We start from the raw sequence: 16,435 nt of genomic DNA, 5'->3' as shown, positions 1-16,435 counted from the left end.
CAAAAAATTAACATTTTTGATAAAAGGAGTTGAGAGATATACAAATTGTTTTCAAAACAAAATTTTACAATAATTCATTTTGAGATTTAGGAAAGAATTAAAAAAAGCTCCCCACAAATTTAATCATATATGCAGGCTTCTAAGTTTTACATACATGTCTACAAGTAAATTGTTAGAGAAAATATAGGAAACTAATTGACGAAATAGGGGAGAGTAAGATGAAATGTAGCTTACTAATCACCCAAATTAATTCTAGAAGCTTGGCATTTTACTAGTTCTTGTACTCTTGGGTTTTGTGATGTATGTTGGGACCATGATCTGTGACTAAGGTTGTCAACCCACCTAGTTTCCTTTTCCTTTTCATCCAATGCCACTTATTCCATGATTAAACAACATAGATAAAGTGAGCCTACATCCTAGACAAGGTCCAAAAGTCCTAGATAGTATGGACCTAGTCCACCTAGTCCAAACTCATCGCCACAATTGACTCTTGCAAGTTCAAGAGGAGATGCAGCCTCTTTTGCTCCAGCAAAAACTCTCTTCAATATTTTTAAGATGTTGAGGTTTTGGTCTCATAGGAAGATGTCAATGCTATTATTTTAAAAACAAAGAGACTACTCAAACAGAGGCAATAAGGGAGCACAGAGTCACCACTTTATCACCTAAGAAACATTCAATCAATATCACATGATAACATTCATTAACACATTAGATTCATAAACACGCAACATTCATCAATATTTTGCATTAACACATAATTCATGAACATTCATTAGCACATAATTAAATTCATTGAGACATGAAATTCAATCATTATCAACTAAGGTATGTAGATGACAATCATTTCTTTTTTTCTTTATATTTCTTTTTTCTATGTAAGCTCTAAGAGGAGCATCAGTGTCATCATCAATTCCCCCCTCATCAGTTCTTTTCTTTGTTCTTGATGATCTCAAATTCATATGCTGTTGCAAAGGGGGGTCCTCTGCAATAACAAATAAAAGAGTTAAATTAAAAATAATTTATTATAATTGTTACAAGTATTTAATTTTTTTAAATAACATAACTGTGGCACTCTTTACCTGATCTGACCACATCATTTTGTCTAGACTCAACATCAACACGCTCATGAACATCGACGCCTCGATCCTCTACAGCTGCTATACAAAATGTTTCATTAATCTAAACACCAATTGCAATTACATATAAAAAAAATTTAATAGCAAATGTATACCTCCACCACTGGGATGCACATCATGCGAACCTTCAGCATTCATAGATTGTGTAGAAGGATCGTCAGGCTGCATTACAACATCCTACGCATTGTTATCATTGCTTGCTTAACATCAAATAGACTAATTGGTAAAGTATTCAATTTGAAATAAATTTCATTTAGCTTATTTACCTATGGCTCAGATGCATCATTATTAAAACCTTCCACACTAATTTCAGATCGTAGCCGTTCAGCCACGGCTCTATAGCCTTGTTGGAAGCCAATTCTCTTATCCTCTTCTGTGAGGCATCTCTTGAACTCTGAGCCCTGCATTTTTGTGTGGTATGGTGAATTTTACTTGCATTGTTTCATCAACCAATGGAGGGTAGTTAAAATATCAAAAGAAAATACAAAAGTTGCAAAAGTTGAGGATCAATAATACTTACAACTCGTGCTTGAAGTTTCGAAAAACCACCAGAGCCGAGCTTGTGTGTCCCGTGCTTTTCTAGTCTTGCCTTTGTTGCCTTTGATGTGTCAGGCAATCTATGAAAAGTTTGAAATATGTTAGATAATATAAATATAGAGGTTAATTAGTACATAATTAAATTCTCAATAGTATCACATACCTTGGCGGTGTACTCTCTACTGGTGTAATTGTATTTTTCTTGTCAGCTTTATACTTTCCATCCAAAATCAGAGCCTGCCACTCAGCCTCAGGAACATAGGGCGGACGCTCGTACCTAGGGTTATCCTGTAAATTTTTTCTATACTGGTCCCTAATATACTTCAAACATAAAGCATCTTTTCAAGGAGCTTGTTTCTCTCAAATGCACGAGGTCCAAAGAGTTGGGTCATGCTCTCTAGAAGATCATCCTTCAATTTTTTGTCTTGTTGATTCCACCTTTTAAGTAAAAAAAAACATGTTAGACTCATAACTGAAGTGAAGCTACCTTTAATATAGTTCAAGAAATGGATGAAAAAGAAAACTATTCTAGCAATGATATGAAATCAAAATAGTGGTTTGGGGTTTTAGTTAGGATATGATGTTCTACCAGGTACGCACAGTGGGCCCGAATATTCGCAAACACTCATCACCAAGTTTTTTCCAAAAAACATCATTCCCTAGAAAACAATCATGGGATCATTAGTCAATGAAGAGTGATCAAAAACTAAATTACTATTATATCACTATAGAATAATAACTTTAAAGTACCTGGAACTTTGGCTACTTTTAATGGAATGCCTTCATCGTCGTTGACGATCAATATGACATCCTTCACCGTTCCCGTGCTAGGAACATAGGAACATCCAGGGAATGATGTTGCAACTCCTATTGCAAAAAGTTTCATAAGTTTCATAAGTTCAGATAAATTAACTTGTTTCAGATAAATTATTGCAAAGAGAAATTTGGAGATATTTATTGCAAAGAGAAATGGGTTTTTTACTTTATCTACATCTGCAAGGATCGCCCTCTTTTATTATTAGGTGTTCCAACAATCAACATCAACTAACTAATCAAGTCAATTCAAAAGAGACATCAATTCAACCATCTCCTTGCTCGTTGGGCATTAAGGGTTGCCCATATCCTAAAATGCTGAAAGTATCCTTGTACATACCGATAAAGTGGATAGCGATACAAAGATAGTTTAAAGCTCTGATCCCTTTGGTTCTTCATCATTAAATGACTAAATCTATTATTTCAAATTACATCTAAACACGTTATAAATTACAAATAAATTAAAGAAAAGTATAAAAAAAACAACAATTATGCTTACCCTAATCTCAAATGAAAAGAATGGAATCAAATTTGTAAAGGTATTTCACTATTTGTTTCTGTCTCTGTTGATTGGTGCCCACATTTGTGGCACTGCTCAATTCTGTATTTCTAGCTGTAAGTAATCAAACTTGCCATTTTGTTTTTTAATATATTTTAACAGCAAGTGTTGGACAACATTAGTGACTTTGAAAGGGACTTCATTTCATATATTTTGTGGCAAAGGTGTTGTCTCTTGCCATTGTTTAACTTTACCTCATCTTTGTACCCTTCTGCTAGAGATTGTGCTATTTTGCAGCATACTTGTGAGATTGCGCACATGACAGATTTTTTAGCTAACATATTAAAGAGGCTAAATCTTCAAAGAGAAAATAAATTCTGGGTCCCAGATTCAACTCTAATCTGTTCTGCAGATTCTGTAATACATCCTGCCTTTCACCTTGGCATTTAATGCCTAATATCAACAGAACATTTTGTTGACTATTTTGTTTCTAAATTCTAAAGCTTTTTTTTATTTTAAGCTTTCAAACATATCAGTTTCTCCTTTATGATTACATTATGCTATTTGCAAACTAGGCACAGCTTCTCATTTGTGTTTCTGTTAGGGAATGTCATTTCATTTGTGTTTATGTTTGGGATAAGTCATTTCATTTTGTTTCTGTTTGGGATAAATCATTTCATTTTCTACATTTTGAATATTTTAAATGTAAAAATGAAAGATATTGCAAATCAATTGTTCCTTTAATATACATTGACACCATGTGCATGACAAAAGAGAGAAAAAGAGGGATTTGTGTACCAGTAGATGGTGCAACAGTCGATGCCTGTAAACTGTGTGTTGTTGACTCAACAGTCAGAAAGAGATTTGTGGTTGTCCTGGATGGGGGCGGTGTCATCATAGGATCTGAAGCTAAAGAATAAAATTGTTAGAGCATGCATAAATATAGAACGCCTACATAAATTCAGTCTTAATTGCATGTATTGGCAATGATTATGATAATTTCTATCTATATTCAATGGAAAACACAAGTGGGGAATGGAACATGTGATCTACCTGAACCACCTGCAGCACCCTTATCATGGGAATGGGGCTCGAAATCATGCAAAAAACTCTGTAAAGACAACACATCCATATTTTAATTAATGGCATAAAAGAGCATAACATAAAAACTATTATTGAACTCTTGTTATAATTAAAAATTTCATTAATACTTACTTTTAAAGTTTCAAAGGTGTGCAACAATTCAGATGCCCTATTTTTTATTTCCTGAGTAGTAGGCTTAATGGTTGCCAAACGTATAATTTCTCTGCCAATTTTCTTTAGCAACTTTTTAATCGAACCGATCGGGTCATCAGTCTCTGCTAAATCAATATAGAACGGGTCCTCCTCAGGGGTGGACTGTTGAGGGAGTGCAGGTTCCTTTCCCTCCCTCCGACCACTGGCCCTCTGTGACAACAATAGTATTAGTATTATCAAAATTACTCCAAAACAATGAAGAAAACAACATTAAAAAAATAACATTTTGCTTCTATCTAGTTTTCACAATTACAATGAGTTTTACCTACTCATGTGTAGATGAGCCGGGAACATCGCTAGCATCCCCTCCAGGCGGTTGCTCCATATTGTGCCCCTGTGTCAAAGATCAAGTATAAAAATGTTAGCCAAAAATTTATTGACTAAATGGTATGTTGAAATCATTGATTAGAAGTTGGTTTAATAGTATGTACCACCCCCATGATAGTAGCCTCGTTTGTATCTACGTGGTTCAAATTGTAATCAATAAGAAGCTCTTCCCCTGCATGTATCAATTTTATCGCACAGATGAATACACGATTTCCCTCGCGCGCCTCAAATATGCAATTGGGTTGCTTTATAGTTGACCCGGGTCGTGTACTATTTATAAAACCCGCAATATTCCCTATTGCTTTTGGCCTTCCATCAATGTATATAGCCACACTTTTACTTTGATTATTGTCTTGCTGTTGTATATAATTTGCCGAGAGGGCATACCTACGCATACTTTTTTTATATTGAACAATATGCATCCAACTTTTTTAATCATAACATGGTCCAACATACTCCATCAATTCAAAAACTTTTTTGTAAGACACCTTTATGCCGTCCATAGAAAATAGGCCCAAACCATGTAATGATGATGGTGCTATGTGATATATCCTCTCGTTAACACAAAAAACAGTGTTTATTGGAGGAAGTTCCTTGGGTACCCAATGTTTCTGTAGATGTTGGTACCTCAAGGCCATGTCGATGTCGCCTTCCGTCTCATCATCATAAGAACATGACCCCCCTTGAGCAAGGAAAAATTTCATGCATTTATTGAATTTCCTTCTAGTCCTTTGACCTCTAGTTAATCTCCCTGTTCTAGATAAACTGCATGTCTCGCTTTCCTCTTCTATTCCTATATTTCCCTCACTCGAGGAAGACACTTCTGACAAATACCTATTCACTGCTACCTGCAAATGGGAGAGATCTTAGAAGACATCGATCTTACTATTGATAAGTGTATTAAATAGACTATCTATAAGGAGTATTGACTTATACCTGTCGATCCATGAGACTATGCGGGATGCTCCTGAAAGGGGTTCAGTTTCCTGCAAATGTAATTCAATTATCATGAGTATAATCACATCATAATCATAATCACATCCATCATAAGCATCACATAAAAATTAAAAACATTAAAAGGTACACAATATAACACTTAAATCAGGCTCACATTATAGATATTATTCTAGTTACAACTCCCTTTTATAGATATTTAATGAATTCCCTTTTCTAAACTAAACACTTACAAATGCTTTTGACCTGAAAGAAAATAAGGCTCAATACATTCACACATCAATATGTGTTTTAAATAGTTTTATTTAATTAATTTAGATTAATAGTTAATTTAGATTAGTAGTATTCTATTCTATTTCTATTAGCATACCTCTAAATTTCATCATCATCATCCTCGTCGTCGTCATCATCATCATCATCATCCTCCTCCTCGTCATCATCATCCTCGTTGTCATCATCATCATCCTTGTCGTCATCATCATCATCCTCACCATCATCATCGTCATCGTTGTCGTCGTCATCATCAACATCATCATCATCATCAACATCAACATCATCTTCATCTTCATCATCATCATCAGTGGCAACATCTACATCATCTTCTACTTCTTCGATATCTTCTTCTTCCATCGCATTATACTTTATTGGCCTTCCTCTCGGTTCATGTCTAACAACAAATGACCAACCCGATTTATGTGGAACCTCTGAGTAAAATACCTGCTCACATTGGCTTGGAAGAACATAGGGCTCATCCCCAACTGGCTCAAACGACCTTGTATTAACCATTGTAAATCCATTATCATGTTCAATAACAGTTCTATCAGGATCATTTGGATTAAGTCGTAGCCTGTACCATTTGACAACGAAGAGTACTAATTTGAAGGAACTAAAATCACAGTCTAGTATATCATCCAAAATGCCATAGTATCAATTTTCAGACTCTCGAGGATGTAAGTCATTTCTAGATGAAATATTAGTCGCTTGAAAGACTGCAGTTATTCCTAAATCACAAGTTTTCTTCGTTTCATCCAACACTTTGACGTGAAATTTTTGACCATTACAGAACATAGCCTTGTGGTGTTTAACCTGCAATAATATGTGAAACATGTCAAAATTATTGTATCATGAGTTGATAAACATATGGGTGATTAATAAATTTGTACGTACCTGGAAATCTCTTAAACCACATGCTAAATCTATTTCCCTTTGTGTAACATTGGAATCTCCATTACGATGAGCTTCTTTAACCAATGAAGATACACCTTCCCATGTTAATGTCCGACCAGAATGTTGACATCGTTCAATCCATACCGTCATCCAATCAAAGATTGTTTGAAATATACAAATGTAGTGCATCCCACTCTCGAGCACCTTTCACTTTCCTCAATGTACCTTTCCCAATCAAGTACTCCCCTTCTAATTTTTTAAAAGGCTCGAGATCCCAAATCCGATCTACACAGATATTTGATGCAAACTTAGGAAGATATTCAGTAATGTACACCATAGTCTGGTATACCATATATCCCTCTACCATAGAATTCTCAGGATGTGCTCTTTGTCAAACCAAAGCCTTCAAAGATTTCAAGTGCCTCTCAACCATCCACATTGACCTATTGTGTACAGGTCCACACAATTCAATCTCCTCAACTAGGTGTATGAGGTAGTGTTCCTGTGCATTGAAAAAAGTTGGAGGTAGACACTTTTGCATTTCACACAGTAAATGAGGAATTCTTCTCTTCCAATGGTTTATATCTTCTTTATGGATTTCTTTAGATGACAACCACCTACATTAAGAGATTCAAGTCACAAAAAATATATAGATACAAGACTTTACAAAATAATATACAATAGATTACATAGAAAGAAAAACAAATCACGAATATAATAAATATATACAACAAATTGAACAGATATTACTGCTTACCTCATGTATTTTCCAAGATCGTATATCACTTGTTTGATGTTATTGTTGAAGGGCTCTGGGAGAGATAGAGGAAGCACGTACTGCAGTAATTATAAACCAATCATTTCATTTTTTTCTAACATAACATAATGAACAGTACACGTAGTTTATGAATATATTGTAAATACAGAAGAACATAACTTACCTTGATGAAAGTATGCCAATCATGCGTTTTGAGCCCTGGCCCAAATTCACTTTTTTTGATATGAGATTGTTTATGTTCGCAGCAAATCCTGTGGGAAATCAAATTTTTCGTATGACTTCTTTTATGGCGTCACTTTGTTGCTCCATTAATAACCAAGGAAGGGCACTTATATTAATCTGATCTCTGTTGCTATTTGAGTGAATGAAATTCTTCAATGCATGATTGGATTCATGAATGTCATTACAAATTTTGACAATTTTTTCTTTGTCACGCCTTCCATCCAATATTTTCCACAATGTCTCTATTATATTCTTTCCAATATGCATAGAATCAAACAAATGCACAATTTGTAAGTGATCGTAGTAGGGCAACTTGCTAAATTGTCTGGGATAGCTTTTTAGTCCCTTTGGAAGGTTGTCAGTACTGCCTTGACGACCTTCACGATCATCACTTACACAATTAGTAAACAAAAATCACAATAGAAATATATAAATTATAAACATAAACCATTAGGTGGAATGAAATTATCTCGACGATTAATTCTATTATATTTCAACTTCCATAGGCAAGGTGTCATTCTTCGTGGCTTTGATGTAGTCTCTTCTTTCCCATTGAAAAGATGTTTTTTCGTACTTCGATACTTATGATTCCTGTGGAGGAAGTGTCTACACTCATCAAACACCTTCTTTCTTAAACTTTTTGAATGACGAGATTTCATTTTTGGACCACAAACTGGACATGCAAATTTTCCCTTTGTTTGAAGACCTACAAGATAATGATATAATTGGATTATTAAATATGTTGATTTTTATACATTAATGAATTATCGTGCGCAACTTCAATTCACTATAACATACCACAAAAATGTGTTAGCCCTGGGGCATCATGTATTGTCCATGCAAGTATTGCATGGAATTAAAATTGTCTTTGTCCTATTGGTCTAGACACGTCATACATAGTGACACCATTCCATAACTCCACCAACTCTTCGATAAGAGGCTCAATATATACATTCATATCTTTAACTTGATATTTACCTACTTGAATGAATAGTAACATTACATAATTATTGTGACCGTTTTACTACAAGATTTGTAAGTACATGTAAATTAATAACTATCAAATGATAAGATACCTGGAACAATCATTGCCAACATAATGTGCTCCCTCTTTATTGACATCCACGGAGGAATGTTATTGTTGATAACAAAAATAGGCCACACCGAGTAAACAGATCTCATCTCTCCAAATGGATTGACACCATCCGCTGCCAATGAAAGCCTAAGATTACGAGGTTCTTCTTTGAAGTGTTGCCACTTTTCCTCTATGTGCATAAATGTTGAACCATCCGCAGGGATTCGAATAATGTCATCTCGACTTCTATTGCGTGCATGATAATCCATAAATTGAGCCAAGCTACTACACATGAATAATTGTTGCATCCGTGGAATAATGGGGATGTAACGAAGAACCTTTTGAGGCACCTTTTTTGTTAGTTGATCTGTTCGATATCTACTCGTATGACATACAGGGCATTGTGTTGCAAATTCATGTTCTTTATAATATATAATATGATCATTGGGGCAAGCATGTATTGCTTGATACTCCATTCCAATATCTTTCATAATAGTAGATAATTCTCGATATGAGCGAGGTAGAATATTTGATGATGGTAACAGAAACTCGCCTATCAATCTACAAGAAAAAATATAAGTTGTTAATATAAACAATATTAGTGGTACATTATTCACCCTTTGTTAACTATAAAGACATATATGACATACCTTAACATACGTGACATAGTTATGTTGGATAAACCACTCATAACCTTCAAGTTCAACAACAACAATACAGCAGAGAGAAGAGTTGTTTGGGAGTCTTTATATAGGGTCTCGTATGCCTTCTCAAGTAGAGGTACATCGAGGCTATCATCATCATCATCATCAGATACGCTTGGACTAAATGTGTCATGGATCAATGTATTTATACCATCATCTTCAATTGTGTTTTCTAGCGCATGATCGTCATCTTCCATGGGATCATTGTCTTCACCTTGGATATTTTCACCTCCATGTTCCTCCACTTGAAAAACTATATTCTTCGAATTGTTGTGGTTTATATCATGTACTTCCCTGGGGAGATCAACCTATATAAAATTGATTAACATAAATAAACCATGATCATCAACTCATCATCAAGTGATTTCATATGTATATAAATTGTTAAAATGATATAATGAACGAATTACCAGTGGATGATAGTCATGCCCCCCTTCAATGTGAGCATTCTCCCTGCAATGTCTCTTAGTTGTTTTGATTAGCATTCTTCTACGATTTAAGCCCTTACAAATTTTGCAAGGACAATAACATTTTCCATCACCTTTTCTTTTCAAGTTAGACCACAATCTAGCGATTGTCTCCCTGTTTTGTTCTTCACTTATATTATCTGACATGATTGTTCTTTACAAAAGAAAAAATCGGGCTATGAAAACTTCGGTCTACAACTTTCACAAACTAAGAAAAAATGTCAAAAGTACACAAATCTTCTTAGACCTAGCTAAATACTTTAATATTTTAAAAAATAATTTCTTTGACTTTATTCCTAAGACATTTAATCCAATCACCTTTTATAACATTCAATCAATTGCTCTAGGCAAATTTTTGGATAAGATTATTTGTAAAACTTTGACCAACCACCTGAAGGTCTTATTTCAAGAGACCTTACAACATTAAGCCACTAAAAAATATGCAATTTTCATACCCAAGCGCGTGGCTATATAACTCGTGCAACGGCATTCTTGCTTAGCTGTAGAAACTCTCCAGCAATCAAATCATACAAGCTACAAGGCCTAACAGCAATTTCAAAACATATAAGCTAAAAGTCTAGTTAAAATATACATTAGATTAAAAAATATGCAATTTTCATACATGAGTGTGCGGCTATATAACTCGTGCAACGGCCTTCTTGCTTAGCTGTAGAAGCTCTCCAGCAATCAAATCATACAAGCTACAAGGCCTAACAACAATTTCAAAACATATAAGCTATAAGGAAAGGCATATTATATGACATGGCAAAAGGAACAAAATTTACAAGTGTTAGCAAGACATATTAAACAACATCATAGTGCTAGAGAGATCACAATTATATGAGTCTAGATTTTGATTGTAGTCTTTCAAAATTGTGTATGGACTATGGTAGTATACGCATTACATAAAGACCATTGTTATGATAGATTATAACATTTTCATTTTTGTTTTATACATGTGAAGAGGAGGATATTGCAAATTGGAGCAGTAGGAGGTCCTCCACACTATCTAGTCAAAGATAGATCTATTTGGTGGGGGCTTTCTTATAATGGTAAACATTTGGCTTTAACACAGAGTTCTTTAGCCAAGGCTTGGAACTTAAAGGGGATCTCGTTGATACATGACATTATGGATGGTGGGCAGCTAAGCGAGTGGGAGGATATCAAATACAGATTTAACATTCCTGACTCGCAGAAAAAGACATATACCCTTATTAAGAAAGCAATGCTTAGTTGTAAGCCAAAAGAATTGTTAGATGCTAATGGATCCTTAAAGAAGATTAAATGGATTAATGGTAATCTGTTGTCAGAAAGTACTACCAAAAATGTTTATCTCTGTATGAAAAATGACTCCTCTCTCATAGCCAGGGTGTCTCAGTGTTGGGGAAAAATTAAGCCTTTTTCTATTTGGTCTTTTTTCTTTGAATAAATGTCAAAAAGTAAAGCAGAGCCAAAAAAAACTTTGTTTCAAGTGGTTGCTCTTATTTAAGAAGTTAGCTCTTGGGAAAGTCCTTTCATCAATTGGTCTTGCTCATCAATTGGTCTTGCTCCTGTGTGTTGTAATATTTGTAATGTTCATGAGTCTTTTGAGTACCTATTTTTTGAATGTTTATATGCACGTAAGATATGGTCTATTTTTTTGGGGTCTCCATGTAAGTAGAACTGTATTAATAGTTTTTCCTAGTCAGAGATCCTTGTTGGATATGTGGATAGATTTGATTCTAAATTCAATAGTTTTTGGTTTGTTCTGACTATTGAGGTGTTATGGATTCTATGGAAGGACAGGAATAAAGAAATCTTTCAAGCCGAGAGGAGTAAGCTTACTGAGTTTAATTTTAAACTCGCGCATTTTAATATTATGTCACAAGTATCATTGGTTCTTCAAATCAAAAGATCAGACTTTATGAGGCTAATCTGTGAAGGGTGCTTAATGATAAAGAAAGATCAAGTTCAAGCTGCAAACTATGTTTCAGGATTCCAATCCTTCTTGGCTCCAATAGAAATGGACGAATTGAACAAATATATTAGTGAATGTCAGTTGCAAGATGTCCCTCAAACTGAGCTTCCTCAAACAAGTTGGGAAAATGTGTATAATCAAGAGGAGGATCAGGTTGATGTTGTTCAATCTGGTTGGGGAGCTGATCAGCAATCTGGTGGAGGTTTAGTCCATAATCATGAAGAGCAGGGACTAGTGTAGCATGATGGTTGGAATACAATGCCCAATCAAGATAATAGACAGAGTGAAGCTGATCAAGTGGCTCACGCAGAGGTGTCCAACGTCAAGGATGGATGGGGTCAATTTCAATAGTGAATTTTCAGATTATAAATTTGCTAATATTTGTAATGAAAATGGATTGTAGTCTAAGTATAGCTAGTTAAAAAGAACTGATACCGTCACCCCCTAATTTTGTAATTGTATATATTCAAGGGGGTGTGAAAAGTCCTTTTTTTTTTCTTTTTCTTTTCGAAACTCTGAACTCGTGATGTAGATATTTATTAAACTGTCTTAATAGAAAATATATATATTATTATTATTGATAAATAGTTAGAATAATAAAATTACTAAAAATAATAATAACTCTAAAAATAAAAATAAAAATAAAAGTGAAAATATATGAACTTCAGGATTGAAAAAATTGATTGGTGAAATTAATAAAAGAGAGATGAAAACAAAGAGGGAAACTTAGATTTTAAATGAAGGTTTTGTATTTAAGAGTAATAAAAGTTTTAAGTCTTCAAATGTCGGTCGTTATTTCTGAGCTACATTATTTCAAGACTAAGATTCGGTTGGCATTCTATTTAATGACTTTTTTCAAAGCCAATTTTTCCAATTGCTGACGAGTGATTATTTTACAGGACGAAAACCGAATAGACTGTGAAAACCACGAATAAATCATAATACAATTATTCGCCAATAATTGTTTCTGTAAAAATGCTTAATTTTGGCTGGATAGATGCTGCAAAACTGTATTCCTAAAGGCCATATCACCTGGATTAGAAAAGGCAGTTCAAATTAGAAACCACAAAATTTAACAGCGGATATCTGTTGTTTGATTATTTTTTCCTGACAAAGCTTATCTAGACGAGAAATTTGCAACTAAAAAGTTCATACCCACTGTGGAAAAGGTGCGATCTTTGTGAAATAGAAGAGGAAACTTGGAAACATACATTCATTCTACATAAAATTTAGATTTCAAACAAAGAAGAAACATTTACTATAGCATCACATTGCACAAAGAACAAAATCAGGAAATAACTCTGTTAAGAATTTCAAAGAGGGTAATGGCAGTTGCAAAGGAGATAATGAAAAGAGTTGTCTTCTTAGAGAGTATGCACTGAAATGGTTCAACTCATATATCTCTAGGAAGCGCACTTTTAAAGAGGTTGAAGAGGAAGCAAATAACATGCAAAATGCAGAGCAAGATCACATGAGGAAGAGGGCAAGAAGGGATATAGATGATGGTAGCTCTCACTTTAAAGAGGTTAGCAAGATCTAATGTTCTTTTCTGTAAACATCTTCTAAATGCAATCACCACTAAATGTACTGTTCATATTTATAAAAGAATGAATACTAAATATGTAAGAAATATCTCCTCCATATGAATACCTATTTTAGATCTAAAATTGCTAAAAAGTTATAGTGTCCTTTATTCCATGAATATTTTTATTGTGCTTGTAAGCACTACAGAATCTAAGTGGTCGCCCATATAGTTTCCAATTACAGGTGGATGACAGGTGGGCAACACAACATTTTCCCCTCCATGATTGCCTTTGATTCTGGCTATTTGAGATAAAATATTGGTTGTTGACATGATACAATTTGCATCTCAGCTGTTAAAAAGTGGGAGATGCTCTTATATGCTATTGAGGATGAACTGACAAAGGACAAGCTCTGACTTCCCATTGGGTAATTTTGGTGCATTTCAATCAGCTACTTAAAAATTCAATCAAATAAATTATTTATTTATTATATTTAATACATTTAGGCTAAATACATGGGTGAGAGGTCATAAATTGAAATCTTATAGGAAACATGTATGCACGTCTTCTTTGTAACACAGTTAAATAGTTCTTTTGAGAAGTACCGAATATGCTTATATTGCTGTAAGTTTCTATAAATCCATGTACACATTACTTGATATCATAGATTATAACAGAAGTGTTTTCTTTCTTTATTTTGATTGCAGTTATCAAGAAACCAATGGAAACAGAGAAGCAGGGGGTTTTGTTGGCATATGAACTTCTAGTGTCGCAACAATCTGGAGTGGCAGCTCGTAAGATATTAGAGCATGTGGAGCAGTTCCAGTCATTTTCTGAAGGAAAATCTTCAACTCATTTAAAATCAAATGATGATTGTCAAATTTCATCAAGATCTCTAGAACCTTTGGCATTGACAATTAAAGGTACATCTTCCTCAAGATTTTTGGGCATGTATCAAATTTTAAATCTAATTTTATGTGACAGTTTTGTAATTCATTTTTTCAATCCAATTGTAACTGTATTGTAAACTGTTAATAGCTCAATTACAAGCCTATAATCTAAAAACAAAACATCAATTCTAGTAGAGCTCTAAATCAAATACATTAATATATAATAATTCAAATATACCTTCTCACACATTGTTCGAATAGACTCCATTGTTCTCCAATCCTTCAAGACCTTGTACATAATTGTATTGTTTCAGCATTAAATACGAACTTAAAATGACATGAAAGAAAACTATTGTTGATTGATGACACAAAGAAGATAGAAAAATAATACTAATCATAATAAACAGACAATGATAACATGCCGGCAATAATACTTAATGTGATTTTTTAAATATCAACACACTAAAAAACCTCCATTTTACATCTGAAAGTATATTTAACAAGCAATAAATTTTCATTTAATTTTTTCCTGCATTTGAACAGTTTATATTTTATTTATTTTCTAATAATTGCTTCTCATTTGTTCCATAGAAAACACAATACCAGTATCAAGTTCAAACAGACTCTCTACATTAAATATTGCAACACCTTCATTTTGTATTAGTCATTGCAACATCTGCCTTGGACCTATTGGAGCATCATCTAGTATCACTAATGTTGTTGAAAGTTTTCCAATAGTTCCAAAAGAGATGAAATGCTTTCGAATGTGTTTATCAGATGTATATGGGGTTCCTGAAAAGACAAAAGGTTATTGAATGTGTTTATCAGAGGTATGTAAGGTTAATAATGGACTATAACAAATTCAAAACCCCTGTTTTGTCAAATTTGTCCATTGAGCGAGACCATGACTACACAGGGGTTGCAAAGATCTTGAAGAAATATGACAAGACAACGGGAGGCGTGTTATGGCAGCCATTCATCCAGGAGGTTCTACAACAGCCATTCTTCACCACAGAGCTTCTCTCCAATCTCGTCAAGAAATGTGAAGAAAAACCCTCGAATTTGAGCAATGTCGCATGCTAGAGAGCATTGCGCGTCCGTGAAGCATCCAAGGAAGCATTTTTACAGAGCGCGAGCTCACAGCAATCCTCTCAGTGATTCGCACTTTCCTGTACCTCTCTGTCCGGCTCAATTCAATTATTCCGACCATTTCCCTTCATATTTCTCCAAAAAACATCTCCAAGACGACAAATCTCCAGCGCCTAACCCTAATGGTGAAGCTCAAGAAGAACACGAAGTCTCGAACTCTAAGGATTTGAAACCAGCGAACGCATGTTCTGCCTCAACTGGTCAAGAAAAGAAAATTCAATTTGCAGATATTGGTTGCGGCTTTGGTGGGCTTCTAGTGCAGCTTTCACCCATTTTCCCATCGACCTTGATGATAGGCATGGAGCTTCGCGACAAGGTAAGCGAGTATGTTAAAGAAAGAATTTTGGCTTTGCGAAAAGCGAATCTGGGCCATTATGATAATATCTCTATAGTGTCCCTACTGAGTTTGTTTCCAGAGCATATAAAACGTAAAAAGGAGGAGAAAGAAGCAGCAGAAACTTTTCCATACCTTGGGTGCTTGATTTGGCGATTCGGAGGCAGTGATAATTCTCGACGGCAGCGGAGCTCGATTTGGCAGTAGCAGATAATGAGCAATGCGCCTCTTTTTTTTTGCCTTATAGCTCGACGACGTCGCAATTGCAATGTCGTCGGGCTATAAGGCAAAAAAAAAAGCCAAATGCAAATTGACATCGCAAATTGACATCGCAAAACACTCCCAAATCTATTAGTGGACCTACTTCATTGCAATTGAAACAAATGATAGGGAGCTTATCTTTGAATTTCCCCTTGCCTCTATGGAATCTCCTAGCTAGTAGTGCTTCTAGTTGTTCCACATCTTCCTCATCTGTGATACTATCACTGGATGCATGTTTTCCTTTCCTTCTCTTCTTGTTTGATGTCACCTCCTTAGTGTCCTTCAATGTCAGCTTAGCCTTGAAAGAAGATTCAAGGTTCTCAGGTCTGTAGTTGTCAAAGTTTGA

The 16,435-nt window shown here is 34.7% G+C and overlaps 1 pseudogene; it reads left to right on the top strand.

The window, feature by feature from the left end:
- The first annotated feature begins 15,414 nt into the window (after positions 1-15,414).
- LOC149540384 (tRNA (guanine-N(7)-)-methyltransferase pseudogene) lies at positions 15,415-16,035 on the top strand (annotated as a pseudogene).
- The last annotated feature ends 400 nt before the right edge of the window (positions 16,036-16,435 follow it).

Source organism: Cupressus sempervirens, chromosome 9, assembly GCF_028749045.1.
Source record: "Cupressus sempervirens isolate cs-2001-9-10 chromosome 9, ASM2874904v1, whole genome shotgun sequence".
Lineage (NCBI taxonomy): Eukaryota > Viridiplantae > Streptophyta > Pinopsida > Cupressales > Cupressaceae > Cupressus > Cupressus sempervirens.
The sequence above is the reverse complement of the archived record's forward strand: the minus strand, read 5'-3'. Positions and strand labels throughout refer to the sequence as shown.